Genomic DNA, 5,000 nt, shown 5'->3' with positions numbered 1-5,000 from the left:
TCAAAAAAAGGGCCCCCATCGGCCCCCCGGGTAGTGCCGGGGTCGGGGGGCATGATTCTGGGGCGCCCCAGAGCCAAGTAGGCGCCTGGAGGAAAGGAAAAAAAAACTTTAACTTTTTTTTGACCACCAGGGGTGGGGGGGTCTCATGCCCCATCGGGTGCCCGCCCCGAGTGCCTCTCAGGCGGATACATTTTCACCCGTGTGCGGGAGACACATATGGTGCATGGTCCGTGTATACACCATATGTGTAGTATGGGCAAAACCACTGTAAAGTCATACTGCCATTGACTTCCATTCATTTTCCCAGGATGACTTATATACTCTATGGTAGCTGTCTGGTGGACTGGGGGCCGCGACAATGTTACGCTTGTAAGTCAGAAGCTGGGAAATGCACTGCGAAGCTGGGAAAACCGTTTTTCGAGCTCATTTTCGGTTCCGCCCAACGGATTTTGATCAAAATAGGCTCATTCGAAAGGTATTAACCGGGGGCACACGGAAAACCGGGACTAATAACGCGCACGTGCGCGTGCGCGAAACGGGAAGCAAAAGAAAACTTCAATCGGAGCTACAACCGTGAACCGTCGCAGATAGGGCGGAAATTTCAACGCACGTCGCTGCGTCTCACTCCAACTTAAATAACAAAACTGTCCCCAGCGAAATCGGTTGGATAAAACGGAAACGGGAAGCGAAAGAAAACGTTAAACGTCAACACCGAAATGGCTATCGTCAATTCCAATGTGAAAACAACTCGCACGTATGTGTCTTACTCTAAAGCAGTGTATAAAACTATCCCCAGCCAAATCAGAGCTACGCAACGAAAACGGGAAGCGAAACAAAACTTTAAACGGAGCTACCGAATTGGAAATCATCAATCCTGGGAAAATAACAACTCACACGTGTGCCCCTTATTCTAACTTGAATTTAGAAACCGTCCTCAACAAAATCCCACGTTCGGGTGAATAACTGTGAATTTTAAGGCACATGCCTCTCTGGGCTGGGAGAGTGCATTCAAATAGGAGAAATTGGCTTCATTTAGAGGCATCTCCACTTAGGGACGTCGTAGCACCTTAACTCGGGTGGCGTTGGAAAGGTCTGGTCCAGGGGAACACGGGCGTGTCAAGTTTGCCACGCGCACGCGCATCCCCGCTAAACAGGGGCCAAAACAAAACTTTAAACGGAGCTACCGAATTGGAAACCATCAATCCTGGGAAAATAACAACTCACACGTGTGCCCCTTATGCTAACTTGAATTTAGAAACCGTCCTCAACAAAATCCCACGTTCGGGCGCAAAACTGCACGTTTGAGGCCACATTTTCAATGATGCTGGAAACTTACATTCAAAGCTGGGAAAATGTGCTCATCTACAGGCATCCCCACTTAGGGACGTCGTAGCACCTTGACTCGGGTGGCGTTGGAAAGGTCTGGTCCAGGGGAACACGGGCGTGTCAAGTTTGCCACGCGCACGCGCATCCCCGCTAAACAGGGGCCAAAACAAAACTTTAAACGGAGCTACCGAATTGGAAACCATCAATCCTGGGAAAATAACAACTCACACGTGTGCCCCTTATGCTAACTTGAATTTAGAAACCGTCCTCAACAAAATCCCACGTTCGGGCGCAAAACTGCACGTTTGAGGCCACATTTTCAATGATGCTGGAAACTTACATTCAAAGCTGGGAAAATGTGCTCATCTACAGGCATCCCCACTTAGGGACGTCGTAGCACCTTGACTCGGGTGGCGTTGGAAAGGTCTGGTCCAGGGGAACACGGGCGTGTCAAGGTTGCCACGCGCACGCGCATCCCCGCTAAACAGGAGCCCAAACAAAACTTTAAACGGGGCTACGGAAAAGGGGAGAGCTTTTTCGGGGACAAACACCACTCACGTCGGTGCCCCCTGTTCCAACTTGAATTTAGAAACCGTCCTCAACAAAATCCCACGTTCGGGTGAATAACTGTGAATTTTAAGGCACATGCCTCTCTGGGCTGGGAGAGTGCATTCAAATAGGAGAAATTGGCTTCATTTAGAGGCATCCCCACTTGGGGACGTCGTAGCACCTTAACTCAGGTGGCGTTAGAAAGGTCTGGTCCAGGGGAACACGGGCGTGTCATGTTTGCCACGCGCACGCGCATCCCCGCTGAACAGGAGCCCAAACAAAACTTTAAACGGGGCTACGGAAAAGGGGAGGGCTTTTTCGGGGACAACCACCACTCACCTCGGTTCCCCCCATCCCAACTTGAATTTAGAAACCGTCCCCAGCCAAATCCCACGTTCGGGGGCAAAACTGCTCGTTTGAGGCCACATTTTCAATGATACTGGAAACTTACATTCAAAGTTGGGAAAAGGTGTTCATTTACAGGCATCTCCACTTAGGGACGTCGTAGCACCTTAACTCAGGCGGCGTTAGAAAGGTCTGGTCCAGGGGAACACGGGCGTGTCAAGGTTGCCACGCGCACGCGCATCCCCGCTAAACAGGAGCCCAAACAAAACTTTAAACGGGGCTACGGAAAAGGGGAGAGCTTTTTCGGGGACAAACACCACTCACGTCGGTGCCCCCTGTTCCAACTTGAATTTAGAAACCGTCCTCAACAAAATCCCACGTTCGGGTGAATAACTGTGAATTTTAAGGCACATGCCTCTCTGGGCTGGGAGAGTGCATTCAAATAGGAGAAATTGGCTTCATTTAGAGGCATCCCCACTTGGGGACGTCGTAGCACCTTAACTCAGGTGGCGTTAGAAAGGTCTGGTCCAGGGGAACACGGGCGTGTCATGTTTGCCACGCGCACGCGCATCCCCGCTGAACAGGAGCCCAAACAAAACTTTAAACGGGGCTACGGAAAAGGGGAGGGCTTTTTCGGGGACAACCACCACTCACCTCGGTTCCCCCCATCCCAACTTGAATTTAGAAACCGTCCCCAGCCAAATCCCACGTTCGGGGGCAAAACTGCTCGTTTGAGGCCACATTTTCAATGATACTGGAAACTTACATTCAAAGTTGGGAAAAGGTGTTCATTTACAGGCATCTCCACTTAGGGACGTCGTAGCACCTTAACTCAGGCGGCGTTAGAAAGGTCTGGTCCAGGGGAACACGGGCGTGTCAAGGTTGCCACGCGCACGCGCATCCCCGCTAAACAGGAGCCCAAACAAAACTTTAAACGGGGCTACGGAAAAGGGGAGAGCTTTTTCGGGGACAAACACCACTCACGTCGGTGCCCCCTGTTCCAACTTGAATTTAGAAACCGTCCTCAACAAAATCCCACGTTCGGGTGAATAACTGTGAATTTTAAGGCACATGCCTCTCTGGGCTGGGAGAGTGCATTCAAATAGGAGAAATTGGCTTCATTTAGAGGCATCCCCACTTGGGGACGTCGTAGCACCTTAACTCAGGTGGCGTTAGAAAGGTCTGGTCCAGGGGAACACGGGCGTGTCATGTTTGCCACGCGCACGCGCATCCCCGTTGAACAGGAGCCCAAACAAAACTTTAAACGGGGCTACGGAAAAGGGGAGGGCTTTTTCGGGGACAACCACCACTCACCTCGGTGCCCCCCATCCCAACTTGAATTTAGAAACCGTCCCCAGCCAAATCCCACGTTCGGGGGCAAAACTGCACGTTTGAGGCCACATTTTCAATGATACTGGAAACTTACATTCAAAGTTGGGAAAAGGTGTTCATTTACAGGCATCCCCACTTGGGGACGTCGTAGCACCTTAACTCAGGCGGCGTTAGAAAGGTCTGGTCCAGGGGAACACGGGCGTGTCAAGGTTGCCACGCGCACGCGCTTCCCCGCTGAACAGGAGCCCAAACAAAACTTTAAACGGGGCTACGGAAAAGGGGAGGGCTTTTTCGGGGACAACCACCACTCACCTCGGTGCCCCCCATCCCAACTTGAACTTAGAAACCGTCCCCAGCGAAATCCCACGTTCGGGCGAATAACTGTGAATTTTAAGCCCCTTTTCCTCTCAAGCTGGAAACGTGCAAAGTTGGGAAAAGGTGTTCATTTACAGGCATCTCCACTTAGGGACGTCGTAGCACCTTAACTCAGGCGGCGTTAGAAAGGTCTGGTCCAGGGGAACACGGGCGTGTCAAGGTTGCCACGCGCACGCGCATCCCCGCTGAACAGGAGCCCAAACAAAACTTTAAACGGGGCTACGGAAAAGGGGAGGGCTTTTTCGGGGACAACCACCACTCACCTCGGTGCCCCCCATCCCAACTTGAATATAGAAACCGTCCCCAGCCAAATCCCACGTTCGGGGGCAAAACTGCTCGTTTGAGGCCACATTTTCAATGATACTGGAAACTTACATTCAAAGTTGGGAAAATGTGCTCATCTACAGGCATCCCCACTTGGGGACGTCGTAGCACCTTGACTCAGGCGGCGTTAGAAAGGTCTGGACCAGGGGAACACGGGGGTGTCAAGTTTGCCACGCGCACGCGCTTCCCCGCTGAACAGGAGCCCAAACAGAACTTTAAACGGGGCTACGGAAAAGGGGAGGGCTTTTTCGGGGACAACCACCACTCACCTCGGTGCCCCCCATCCCAACTTGAATATAGAAACCGTCCCCAGCCAAATCCCACGTTCGGGCGAATAACTGTGAATTTTAAGCCCCTTTTCCTCTCAAGCTGGAAACGTGCAAAGTTGGGAAAAGGTGTTCATTTAGAGGCATCTCCACTTAGGGACGTCGTAGCACCTTAACTCAGGCGGCGTTGGAAAGGTCTGGTCCAGGGGAACACGGGGGTGTCAAGGTTGCCACGCGCACGCGCTTCCCCGCTGAACAGGAGCCCAAACAAAACTTTAAACGGGGCTACGGAAAAGGGGAGGGCTTTTTCGGGGACAACCACCACTCACCTCGGTGCCCCCCGTCCCAACTTGAACTTAGAAACCGTCCCCAGCGAAATCCCACGTTCGGGCGAATAACTGTGAATTTTAAGCCCCTTTTTCTCTCAAGCTGGAAACGTGCAAAGTTGGGAAAAGGTGTTCATTTAGAGGCATCTCCACTTAG

The sequence above is a fragment of the Osmerus mordax genome, unplaced genomic scaffold (assembly GCF_038355195.1).
Source record: "Osmerus mordax isolate fOsmMor3 unplaced genomic scaffold, fOsmMor3.pri Scaffold_70, whole genome shotgun sequence".
Lineage (NCBI taxonomy): Eukaryota > Metazoa > Chordata > Actinopteri > Osmeriformes > Osmeridae > Osmerus > Osmerus mordax.
Note: the sequence above shows the minus strand (reverse complement) of the source record.